Raw genomic sequence first — 14,970 nt, forward strand, 5'->3', positions numbered from 1 at the left:
CCTACAATACGTTGAACTGTTTAATTGAATTATCAAAAACTTCGTAGTTGTAGTGTTTTCCATTTTATTCTAAATGATAACGAAAATAACGTTTTCTATGTCGAAATTGAGCACTACTATATTTGAAACGAAAAGATTTGCGATGAAGTTATATTTTAATCTGATGATGCAGCAAGCGTTTTCAGAAAAAAATACTAAATAACTTATAAACTAAAATTAAATATATCTATCAGAATGAAAGCTTTAACTAAAGAAAGAAATATATGTGATAATAATTGTTATGCGAGATTCTCTTTTTCTACGAATATGCTTGTTTGAAATAACTCTCAAAGAAATATTACAATTACATTATATTTCAATTCATGAATAAATGATACGTTTATGCAATTCCAAAATTGTGATCTTTTGTTGTCCGTTTCAGGAGTCGTTCGTATCCTATTATGCCTCACGGCAATTAACTTAGGCTATAGCAGCTCAATCGCAAAGACTAAGGTCGAGAATCAGCTGTTGAATGGAATGACTTTGCCAGAAAAGTTCCCTCCATCTTGAGTTGTACACCTCAAAATACGACAGAGATGGCAATTTCTGTCAATGCAACAGAAATGTTTGAAGAATCACGTGATATTGCCAATAACACATTTCATTCATAAAAGTCACGAACAACGTGCGATGTCCGAGGGAGGACAGTATAATTTTACAATGGTATACAGAAACTATCTGCAAACGATATAAGCGATACAAATGCAGAATCTGGGTCAGCAGGAGAAGGTGTACATTCAAGGCTTGAAGCCAGTAGAAGTGACGTCACACCATCAATAACACATACCAACCTAGCGGATTCTTGGCTTGATCGACTATACATATCAGTGGTAAGGCTTTATTTATATATTATTGCGACGTCTCTCTCCCTCCTCACTCCACCTGCCGACAACGACCACCGCTATCGGGGCACCGACCCGGCGAGAGCACGGAGCACAGGAACTCGAGGTTCGGTATGTGGGGTATAAGTTCCAGGCGCTCTCACACGGGCCGCCAGGAGAGGGTAGCGTTTACGTCACAGTTTATATTAAAAAAATATGTGGGCGTCGCGAACAGACGTGGTCCGTACAAGAAAGGAAACAACACCAGTAGTTACATTTAGACACTGTATTCCTCCAAACGAATAAACATATTTACAGGTATTTACAGCACGCTCGGGCTCTCCCCTACGACACACAACACCTTCCTTACCCGCTAACATACACCAGGCTCCCAGTTTCACCCACGCTACCGCCTTAAATACTGCCCATGCCCAATTGGAATGTGGGCAGATAAATGGGCAAAGTATGGGCACATAAATGGGCGAAATATGGGCACTAAGCCCACTGACCTAGCTCTGTTTTGGGCACTCCTGGGCTGTGCCCATTTTCTAACATTGGGCAGTTGGGCAGGACACCTGCCCACTTTACCCACATACCGTGCCCATTTCCAATCTTGGGCACGTCAATGTCCTTTAACCCAGACTACTGGTATCCCTATTGATAATAAAGGAATGCCTACAACAAAATACACTATGCAGCTAGCAAAATACATTACATTATTTATAATGCAGTTATCATTAACATTAACATATTGACATAAATAGTATTTTGATCCAATTTGTCATTATTATTCTGAGTGAAGTATTTTGGATTTTATTTGTGGAAAATTCAACATAATAATATCACTACATGATTGCTGTTATGCAAATACGCATTGGAATGACTGTTGGTTAAGTATTGTGTTTTTACGTCTTTTCAGAGGCAAGTAATTACGTCACATCTTTCAGTTACATCTACACCAACTCTGCCATCTGAGGTAAGCGTAAGCTATCACAAATAGTGTTGTATCTGTAGTTTTTTTGTTTAAATATGAGGCATTGAGTTGCAATTTAAAACAATTAAACGCATAAAAAAATTCTATTCACAAGTATCGGTATTTTCCTGTGATTATGCACCGATCAACTGATTTTCTCCAAACAGAACGTTGTATTTCCCTTGCAATAAGACCTTTGAAGACGATAGATTTGCAGGATCAATCACTCGATTGATAATCGATTTATTGATTGATAATATTTAAATATCAATCAAATCAAATTTTATTTTTATTTTTTGCGGATTGATGACAACTGTTCCATGAATGAGTCACAGTTGACCTCAGATCTGCGAACAGTAATTACCGTTGTATGCCTCCTTAACGCAATGGATGTGAATCAAGACGTCGGTGGTTGTTGTCATGGAAATAATACTTTAGGGTTGGAGTTTCATAACTTCATTGTCCTCTTACAGAATAACGTCTTTCCAATAAAAGACAACCAAGAAGCCAACACTGACCCATTATGTTTGGAACAGAAATTTAATGTCTCCTGGCTTGCGGATTATGTCATACCTGTTGTACAGAACACCATTTCTGATAGGCATAGAAACCGGTCGATGTCAAATTGGTTAGACACACATACGCTTTCACGCATTTGATATTTTTTACATTCAAAGAAAAAACCCTAGATGTTCAATTAAGTTATGTTGATTAATTTGTATTCTTGAAAACGCTTCTTTTTATACTTATATATTTTTTTCCCATTGCTATTCAGAGTTTAATGATAAAGTATATATAGAAATGATAGTAGAAATGATATTTAATAGGAAGTGTTGATGCAAAGATTCATTTTTCGAAAATAATAATAAAAAAATATGAATACATTTTGCAGAAATATTTATGTCTTATTTAAAAGTGTACTTATCAACGTCAATAAAAAAAAAAAAAAAAAAAAAAAAAAAAAAAAAAAAAAAAAAAAAAAAAAAAAAAAAAAAAAAAAAAAAAAAAAAAAAAAAAAAAAAAATAAAAAAACAAAAAAAAAAAAAAAAAAAAACAAAAAAAACAAAAAACCGCGCAACATATGCTCACAACTTATTTGTCAAGAAATATCAAAGTAAAAAAGCGATAGGTTAACTTGATAATGTTTATGTTCAAAGTTAAATGTTAAAAGCAGAAAACATGAACTTCTAATCGAGCAGGTATTGGCTATTCTTTTTTATTATTTAAAAAAAACTCACATTTCTTCACAGACAGAAATCAGTGTCACATTCCTTCATGACATCAGAAATGCTCCTTCTCAACATAAGTTATCATACTTTACAACGAGAAAGCAGAAAACTATAGTTATGGTATAAAAAAAATCCAAGTTTGAAAATTTCAAATAGACCTTGTTTCGATTGATAATTGTCAGTAAAATCAATTTCCACAACTAAAGGTATTAATAAAAAAACTACCCGTATGGCCGGATACATCCGTGTTGTTGGACTCAATAGATAATCGCCTGATCAAAGTAAGATAAAAAAATTACCAGGCCATGTACGGAAGTACTCGTGTGCTATGTTACTTGTAAAGATACATGTATGGTTTTTTTTTTATTTCTTCTTGTCAAACATCACGCCATCATACAATGACATTTTATCTATTTTCAGAAGAAAGATGGTATATTTATCTGCGAGAACACCGGAAGAATGTAAATGTGTGAGCCATATCAATTTTAGCCTGCTCTGTTTTCAGTATGACGTTACCACAACCTAATCTCACAATCATATAGCCATATCAACATATACACAGATAATATAAATCAAGTTTCAACATATGTAATCTATATATCCTTGTTTTAACATTACGATATCAACTTTTTTGTAAAGTTCAACCTTGTAAGCCACGTTTGAAAGAATTTGAATAGTGCCACGCTTCAGAATATACAGATAAAGCAGAGGTTAATTCGAAAACTCCAACACTAAAAACTATACAAAGCACAAAACGTGAATAACATATTTAGATACGACTTAAGATTTCTATATGCCAGAGTCACACGATGAATTATAACTGTGAAATAACGAAAAGTATTAAACTTAAATTGAAATCAGGTAAAAAAATGTGTACTTGCTTGTTGGCTTACGACGCCTATAAACACTCGATTTACCCACGAAATACGGTTTTGCCATGGCAGGATTTCTATCTTTTACTAAGTAAGATATGTTTTTAGAAAATGTACGATATCATCAGGTAGAAATGAAAAAAAAATAATTAGATAATAATTTGACTGTTTTCTGTAACAAATTGCATCTGTATTTTCAACAATCATTTTAGTTCTGCTATAATATCGAGACTAAATGAATATTTAGTTTTCAAAACGACGTGTGCTATTAACAAATACAAATTTAAATATTTTTCAAAGTATCTCCTCGGATTGAAACGTCATTATCATGATTTCAAATACGAAATCCAATTTAAAATAAAAAGTTCAGTTCAGAAAACGCATGTCTACTTAACGTTCTACAAATATTATCATCTGCATGAAATTTACATGTGAAATATTGAATTATGGAGAACACCTCTCTATCTGTTTTTCTCTTCTCATTAGCCTGCTAGGTTTCAGAATTTATATCTTTAACATAAGTGACAGGCTCTAAAAATAAGCTGTGGTCAGATATTATCTCATTCTAAATGTTCCTTTTCAATTCTGTGTCTTTTGCTCAATCTTTGACAGATCTTTCAATATTTTCAATATTTCAAATATTTCATTATTTTTAATATGGTGGGAGGGGGAGGAGGAGTGTTTTATCTTACGCTTAATAAATAAAAAAGCGGACAATATTCCAGTAAAATTAGAAATAAATATAACATCTAAAAGTCATATGCAACTAATCCAATGATAAAATAGTACATATGAAACCCGTTAAATACTATAAATTAGCAAACACAATCCTCAAATGGGATTCTCCAGCAAATAGTATTTTCGGATACCTAAGACTTCGGATAAATTTGCTATCATCCAGCTCCAATAGTGGTGAAGAGTGCCTTAGTGCTCTATCATGTATGCATGGCCTGACACATAAGCCAAACGTTATCAAAAGGCATATTTCTGAAAGAAACTAAAGCGTTTTCTCACACAATACTGATTTAGTGACTTATTTCGATATCCTTTAAAACGGGTATACATATTTGAAAACAAGACAAGAAAACAAATTGATTTATGTATATCTTATAGCATTTGGACATTAAGCTAAAGACTTACGACCGAGACCTGAAATATGTTATTAAATCAAATCATCGTATGACTTATCAATCATTGGCATAAAGTACAGACTGAAAATTAATTACATATACTAATCTGTTATCGTTTAATTTTGATAGTTTCTACAATACATATTTATATTCATGATAAAAAAAATCAAAAAAGAAATCTTCCAGTCCGTTAATGTCAATAAAAGTGATTTCCACAGTACAACCCAATAATTACAGTACTACCTGTATAGCCGGATACGCCCGTGCTATCGAACCTGATGAAGGGGTGTCCAACAAAGTGTGATTACTCTACAGCCCTGTAACACTCAATGACTGATAGCTGTAGTACTAGGTCCTTACATTAAGTGTTACAAAACATTGCCTCACAGGATATGAAACTTTGCTGAAATCAATGAATATGTGGATTATGCGTCGAAAGGTTCAGTTTCAGACATACCATTTTGGAATATGTTTTGTTATGTTACGTTATCATCGATTCATTTTTATTTGGTGTTGAGAGTTTTAACGGACACTGTGATACCTTTTCTAACTAAAGCTACAAAGCTTAGAAAATAACAACAAAGAAAATAATGACCTATTAATTCATACTTTATTCAGACACCAATTCGATACAACTAATAAGACCACTATTTACTGGTTTGTACATCAACCGAGATTTATTCTTCGGGTACACTCTTGTGCATACTTCATATAAAAACCATATGGATGCTGATGCATTAACACTTTCAATTATCAAATACCACAATGAAAAAAATTGTGTAATATAAATTCAAAAATCGTTCATACATACTACCATGTTTTATATTCATTTGATAAATTGTAATTTGATATGTTTCTCCTCATCAAAAATTCAAGGATAGAATTTTTTAGAATCTTTGAATTTAATTGGGTAGTATCAATAGGCATCAATAGAATCCTAGAGGGACGAAACTACACATAACTTTTCTTAAAGAAGCATCTACAGTATGAAATAAAAAGATATTATCGTTTTCTGAATTGCATAAAATTTATATAATACATGGAATTGCTGATAAGTTAACGATAATTGCTTTTAGTTTTTTTTTTCAATTTTCACATTATGTTTACAATAAGTTATGATTTGAGTCTTATTCATCCAAGACAAAATGTCTTTAACAACTCTCAATATATCACTTTCAAACTTAAAAGTCTACCTTTTATTTATAGCATCTCATATGAACTGAACTTTTTAGCATATATGATAATAACATAATAGATAATGTATTTTTTCTTTACGTTCAGTCATTATTTGCAGTAATGTTTTAAACTACTTCATACAGTCTTAAGTGATAAAAATGAAAATATAATTTGAAAATTGATTGTAAGTGCAGGTTTCATTTGGAAATCCTATTCGATTAACATGATCCCAGGACGCTTTATAAACCTTCCGTGTAAACAGTGTCAGTATCAATAACATCAGTCCTGTAGACCATCAATTGACCTCCTTACTTATGTGGCTCTCTGTTTTAGTGTATTCAGCGGAACATATCTGATTGACACATTTCCTTGTCCTCACGATCCGATTATCATGAAAAATTTCATGATTAAGTGGGTTTCATATAACTAAATTCGTGATAATTGGAGTAGGAATGGCACTCCTAGGCAAGGAAGGAACCTATTTCCTTTATTTTGAAAAACGTAAATAAAGGTAATCAGTTGATAAAACTTAAAACATCACAAACAATAGTGGTCACCCACACTTCTTAGCAATTAAGACTGCAAAAGGTTGTTTAAAGATCGATTTCCAGCTTATATTAGGTGTTAGGATATGAATATCAATTGAGGTGATTAGACAATTTTGTCAAAAAAGAAAGAAAAAATGCCGTTCACGACTGCAATGAGTAAACTTTTATGTGATAAAGCACTTTCTAGTACTTCACAACAATGATGCATCAATTTCTCTTGAGATGAGTTTTGGCAATTAAATCAACGTTGACCAAATAGGCTGAGCTATTGGTTTGACCGTAAACGTCATACAAACGTCATATGTAGATATATAACATTTATATTATTAATCCTTGTATCTACATCAGCAAAAACCAATTTAATGATGATCATTTCATATCATTATCACCGCATCTTTGATGAGAAATAATGTTTAACTCATATCTATACGTGCAGTGCTATTGTACTTACCAAATACATCAACGTCAAAAATATCTACATTACAATATCAAAGATCTGTAATTTATGCATTATTTTAAATCGAACAATGTACGGATCGACTTACGGAATACAGAAATCTGTTTTATGATTGATGATAAACTATTTCCGTAACAGAACTCACTGTGGATAACTGATTAATTATGATAAATACAATGATTTATTAAAATGAAATACAAAATGATAGCTGCTCTCGGATAACAGATTACTGTTTCTGATCTTTTGCTATGATATACATGGGATGCCGCTGATTTACTTTTTTAAAGTAGCAGAACTCAGATCCCTCATATTATCAAAATTATCTGCTTTCTATTGTTTTCCATTTTTTATGTTTACAGTGCACTCTACACAGTCTAGGATGATGAGATAACCAATATTCCTGTTGCACAAATATTGCTTATATTTCCTTTTTAATTTTTCTTTTGAATTCTTCCTAATCTACGCAAGGCAGTGTACATGGATTTACAATTGAATAAATGTACTGTTTTAAGTGTGTTCGAGTCAGTTGAAACATTGCTCCAGTAAAAATTCTAAATGTACTGTATTAGTGATGGTTATATAATTACGTAATGTAACGTAATGTGCCTTTAATCCATTAAGTTACTGTTGAAATGACCAAACAGCGATAGTAACTTGTCATTGTCATCTGATTTGCCTAACAGTATTTTTCCCGGTACAGTTAAGTTATAATTGCCTGTGATTTCCGATCAGTGTATTCAAAACATGGAGGAGGAGAATTTATCTGATCCTTGTTTTTTTAGCTTACAGTTCTCGGTAGCATATACCACCGCTTGCCTTACCACATCCATTGTCCAACAGACCAATATCGGTGACTTTATCAGAGGACCAAACTGAAAAACTGAAGTTAAACTTCACGTTGATGTGGAAGAAGAGGAACATATTAATCACTGGTCCTAGAAATGGAGAATCTACAGCTACGACTAGCTATTGAAAAGTGAAAAACTATGGTCAGCGTCCGATCGTCTGTTTATCCGGAACCCCTTTCCACCAGTAACGGACCCTGTCACCTGCAGAAGAATACCATGTCTCTAGTTATTGACATCTACGAGAAGACATATATCACGCGAGGTTTCCCCATGTCTTTACCTCGTAGAAAAGCCGAGAAAGGGTAAGAATGGTAAACCGAGAGAAACCATTGTTCGCCTCCAGTCCAGTCAACAAGGATCTGGCTAACTTTTTCTTCCATGCTCAGCAACTATAGTTACTTGGGAAAAGCTTATCAAGACACCTTAAGAAAGCAAATCCATTTTTCTTCTTCCTTGAAATTAAATGATTTCAAATGACAATATAAAAACAAGCGATTTTATTTATCCATTTAACACGGTGTCAAAGGTTAGAAATCAAACCAAAAATCGACTTTGCTTTGTTTGATAGTTCCTAAAATCTATACTCTAATGAAATGATACATACCGTCAATAATCTGGGGGTTACCTCCCTTTCTTAAAGCATATCCTGGATCAAGTGTCGTCCCCCACAAGCTATAACCAGTGAAGTGTTACATATTCTCACAAGTCTCTTTGTTTTGTTATTTTATTCAATATTGTAAATGCTCATACATATTCATCTTCATGAATGTGACCTCTACCTAGTGTAGTTCACCACATTTCAGATTTATTCTACTACCAGTAAATATTGTCATTTTGTAACATTTAATGTATATAAATTCATGTCTATAAATGCAAGATACAGAACAGAATTTAAAATCTTGCCTAATGTTTGTTTAAAACCATTTTGTGTGATAAAATTTAGCATAATTTGATGTTATTCATGTAGATTACTTCGTCTCAAAAACCCTCGTATCAATTTTAAAAACATATTTTGCATGAACGTCAGAAAAAATTTTGAATGTGATTGCATACCTTAAAAGTCGGTATTATTCAGTACATTTTTATCATTTTTGATGTGTAATAATATCTGTATATTTATGAGTATACGTAAAACATCGATAGATAAATGTAGTATACAGTTTATAGTGTATTTCCTGACTCTTGGAAAAAACAATACGTTAACATAATCATAAACCAAACTAAAATGTTAAAACTAGGGCAATATATTCACAACAGAAATATATGAACGGAGACTCTTTTAGAAGGTACAAGGAGAAGAAGTCAAGGTGCTCCGGAAGAGTAAGCGTCATCTGCTTTATCTGCGATACCTGTCATGAAAATTTTGGTCAATCCAAGTCAGTAATGTCATGTCCTCACATGTATATCAAAATGATGATGCAAAATATTATCGTCCTAATAAGAATCATTGGTAATGTAATTGAAAGGTGTATTTGAGTGTTCACATTTTTTAATGAGAATAATTTGATAGTGAACGTCTGTCAGGATTCCACTCTATCAATTTCTGAATAAAGGATAGTCGACTCTAAGAGAGGGAAGCACATATTGTGTTTTACAATACAAGTAAGATGTTGGACCGGGTTTGGCATAAAGCTTTATACACAATTAACATTGTAATGTTGAGTGATTTAATGATTCAAGAACTACCAAACGGGAATAACAAAAATAGTTCTTACTAACATCAGCAAAGAAACTGTGAACTCATAAACAAATGAGTTTTACATCACCGTGTGATTGATGTTTGACCATTCATGTTTATCAGATCTGTTTAAGAGTATGCTGAAGTCGTTTGGGAACATTTCAGTAAAGAATATGCTGACAGGTTATGAAAGGTCAGCCAAGAAGCTGCTATAAAGATATATAGTGCTACAAAAATGAAAACATATAGAACTTCATATAGAGGATTGAACAAAATAGACACAGGTAAATAGCATCGTTTCATACAAATTAAGAGTGAGATACAGCAGAACCAGTTAATGAATTACACTACATTAAACAGCTGTTTCGTCATTTTAGGACTCGTCAGTAATGTTAGGAGCCTGTTTGTTTTAAACATAGCAGATACGACTTATGAAACCCCGAATTGAAAAGAAATTTATACGCTTTTATTTTTAAGTTTCATGGATATAACTTACTAAGTGAACGATGAAGAACATTTATACAATTGTTCAAAATGTTTCATCTTGTTAGTAATCCTTTGTGTGTATGTGGATTTTTTTACACTTCTTTTTTAGTTTCTTGTCATACCATTTCGTTGGGTATTGATTGCTGTTTTTTAGGAACATAAATATTTCATTTTTGATCATAGTGTGAAAATATTTATAGCTGTTCAAAAATTCATAAAATGGAATAGTAGATTCCATAGTAATAATTATACAAGTTTTTCATCCTTTAAATCAATAATACCATGTTTATAAAACTACCCATCCAATCGGGCAGACTAAATTACAAATATTTGTTCTAGCTATATCCATTGTATGAACACGTTCCGTCTTTCAATATTTCATTCACAAAAAAAAAATAAAAAAAAAATGAACAATTGCATATACTGCTCATGTGTGCACTGCTTACTTATGTTAATTAATGTCAAACGCTTTAAAGGTTACATATAAATTGTCAATAGATCGTCGTATTTGAGTTTGATATTTTCTCTGCTTTTTTACTCTTTACTCCGTTCTCCCGCTTGTATGCAATTTTAATAATCATGTCAGAAGAAGTGATAATAATTTCTGATTTTCGGATCAAGGATAGTCGCCATATGACCATTTTTGTCTTCTTATCCAAAGATCAAAAGGTTAATCCAACAAAATGGAGAAAAAATGCATGTATTCATAAAAAAAACATATATCTATAAAGAACGGTTGTGGGCATGCGTGAAGATCGATAAAAAATACTGAAAATGATGTATATTCATGCTATTCGAATAAGAAAATGCTATTTTCAGAAGTTTGTAGGGGACGTGTATGCCATGATGAAAGAGGTCAAATGAATATAACTCTAACATCTCAATAAAGTTTTGAACTCAAGTACACATACGCATATCTATTACGCAACAGGTAATGCCATTTTGAAATTTCTAGATCACATGAATTCATAATTGATGTTATTCTCTGCGTAACTAATTTATCAAAATGACACACATTAATGTTTTTTGTGAGAACTTAAAGTATATATCGATATATGGAATGTACCGAATCAGTAGTATAATCGGCCCAGCTGTACGATATATAATTTAAAAAGGCACAATACATGTTCGTTTACCGAAATGAATTGAATATCTATAACACAACGGAATTATGATAAACATGGAAAATTTAGATAATCATCATTCATAGATACAATTGTCATTGTATTCAAAATAATCGATTACTTCAGTAAATCTAATAAGAAGGTAGAATAAAAATAGCAGAAGAAATTTGAAAACAAAATGTAATTGGAGACGTAAGATTAGGACATAATGACGTTTTAAAAATTCCTTCCGAAGTATATCGCCTCCCTCTGTCCCTATATCTTACATAAAAGTGTTTGAAATCGGCAATGTTTGTGAAGGCTCATTTGCATTGTACAAGAAAAAAAATCAAAGCATGAAATGAAACTAAACAGATTTACACATAACTCGATTTAGAGATAACAAGCAACACAGTTGTTCAGTGTTTGTTTTTGTTTTACTCGTTTTGAATGCGGTTATTTGTCGATGCCAAGCAAGATTTTTCTTTTTCTAGTGAATAGAAACGACCAACGTGTTATACCAGTATACACATAATGTGATTTTCTACAATACAATTCAACGTAATTCTCATCAATAATAATAACCATAACCATATGTACCGGGTTTGGTTATGGAAAATCTGTGTGTGCAGGTTAAATAATCATTGATATCTTGATATTGATATCCTTAAATTCAGACGACCCTAAAATATTATTTTATTTTCCTATCGTCCTACTGAAGTGGTCATTTTATTTTGATATCTCTTGACTTTAAAAAGTTTTGATTCAAATACTTTCTGGTTCAAGCTACAGCATAAAACATAAAACTCTTGTATCTACCAAACTCTACATTGCAGAACATACACGCCAAAATTTTCTGTATAATTTTCAATCATAAAACCCGAATCATGCGAATGGGTTTCGGTGTAGCGACGAAGTAGGAATATCCTGGATTTAAAAAAAATAGAAAATAATAATAGTAAATTAAAACGTTAAAAACAAGCAATAAGATTACAGAAATTTACAATTTTATTTGAAAAAAGCTGAAAGTCTTGTCTACATACACATTGTTTCCTGAGGTATTCTGATATCTCACCAACCAGGCGGTTTATTAGACCAGGATCAGTTTCTATTCAAGTATGTCCTCGACTCAGGTAAGGACATTTGAGACGTGATGTCTAATTATGAAAGTGGAAATTTCAAACAGAAATCATTGATAATACAAGAATATAAAAGTCATACTCAATATTCCATTCCGAAATAATACAAGATGACAGCACTAAGCGGTAAGTAAGCAGTCACAGTTATAAACCGCCATAGTAAAAACAATGATGAAACGGACTAGAAATCATTTTCAGAGGGAAAATAGTCTCTTCAGTCTGTACAAAAATAGATATAATGAACTAAACTGCACCATACAGTTGTATCGTCCTTCTATTGCTCTTCAAAAAGATGAATATTGAAGCAAGATACTTCTCAAAGGTATAATATCATACACAGTTAGACGATAAATATGATTTCCAAGGTACAACCGAGTTAATTCAGGGTAAAAGTTAAAGTCCATGTTTTCAAAAAGGCCGAGAATCAATGTGTAGCCAATAACTTAACGATCTGTTGGAATTTAAAAAAAATCACTTTCTATTAATATCGTATTGTTTATAAATTTGTACGACATGGAATATTTATCATATTAAAGAAATAATGAAAAGGTGGACTTAATCTTATTAACATGAAATATCAATTTGCTAAAAGATGACACATTTCTAACAAAACTATTATTGTCTGGAAACTTGTCAAACACTTTCTTAAATGAAAAGTGCAGCATAGTTTACCCAAAGTACGCGTGACATGATCGCCCATTTTTTTCTTTTAACTTTTGACGTAGTTGGGAAGAATGAAAAGAAACCAAGTGCGTGTCGAAATGTTGATAACTATATACGTTAAAGACTTTCTAATCAAAACTAGATATCGCGTCGAAGTCGTTATCAGCCCAGCCTATGTGGGTCGTCTACGGATAGTCTGGATTGGGTACTTCACCAGATGAGATAGAGACACACTTACCAAACTTATCACTCGAAATCAACGTTAAATTACAGGAAAAGCTATAATAAACACAAAACGGACAAGTTATTGACTCAGAAAAATAATTATATTGATGCCTTCGCTAGATAGGTCAGTATTTTCACAATAAATAGGCGTTGATCTCAAGGTACATAATTATTCATAGGTCCCGATAAAAAATACGAAAGGAAAATAAATTGTTGTGTTTCGGGTAGAGGTAGCATCAGCAATATTGCTTTACTCTAAAATAAAATAAGCTTATTTTATTGTAGCTCTCACATTGACGGTATGTTTGGTGATTTGCTCTGGAAGGGTATTACCAACGCAGTCAGGAATATCCGAGAGAGAAATACGCATATTGCATAGGATGGTGGACAATTTTGATAATCTGAAAACATCGTGGGTAAGTCGTGTCTAAGAACAAATAAGGAAACACCGACTATTTATAACTTTGTTATATAAATTTGTTATTTCCGTTTTTACCAAGTAATTGTGCTTCGCACATGTCACGTGTTACATGCTTTAGAACATATTGTGTTGATTTCTATTATTATAATCAGTAGGTTAAAATACTATAGAAATTCCATAGTATTTCACATAAATGTATACCAGTTATCGTTCTGTAAACATGAAAGCTTTATCATCACTCGATAAAAAACACAAATTACGCCCCGAAGAATATTAATTAATATAATTCTTTTTCCTTAGGAAAAACCTTGATAGATGAGGTATGGAATTAAGTTTTATGTACGCTAATGAAATATCACTTTGGTATATTTATGTATAAAAGTAAATAACTAAATACGATGTCACGGGTGCAATGAAGTATTTACTATGAAAACATTTGAAAAAAAAAATCAATTATTTTGTTTTGTTTTAGTGTGATTTAGTTAACAATGTAAAAAACCGATTCCACTACAACGCAGGGTTTGACTGTCTGGATATTGATACATGTAACGTGAGTATTCTTTGTCATTCCAGACAACGTTCGCCCTACGCCATTACTCCACGTTGTCCTATTTTCAACATCCATCTTTGTGCCATACACAGTCATAACTTTTAAACTAATCCTATTGTCCTAGTTTTCAGTAAACATAAAACTAGTTATGGCCTGACTATCTTACCTCCTCTCTTTTACCTTCATTTTATTATTATACTTTTACGTATGCATAATTTCCTGATATAAAATTACCGTACCTGTTCTTCATCATTACTTTATGTTTCTTTTGATGAATTTAAGATGCAGTGCACTTGTGTTATTCACTGAAACATTTGGTATCGTGACGTATTTGAATATTCTAGGCAGTGATGTTGCTTTATTGCTGTTGTGATCAAATGACATTGGATGTAAGTTGTGGAGGCGAATAACTATGTTATGACCACATTTCAGGACACTGACGACACTAAAGACGCAATCAATTTCTTATCAGAAGCTATCAACAGAGTCGAGAACGCCAGTTGTTGCATTTGTTATCTGGAGAAAGCATTGGGAGGAGAACTGACAGATATCAACGGAAATCCCCATTGTCTGATGTCCGACCTCGTGGAAAACCTGTTTGATTCAAGTCAC

Source organism: Ylistrum balloti, unplaced genomic scaffold (assembly GCF_031769215.1).
Source record: "Ylistrum balloti isolate Yb309-2 unplaced genomic scaffold, AGI_CSIRO_Ybal_v1 Utg369742, whole genome shotgun sequence".
Lineage (NCBI taxonomy): Eukaryota > Metazoa > Mollusca > Bivalvia > Pectinida > Pectinidae > Ylistrum > Ylistrum balloti.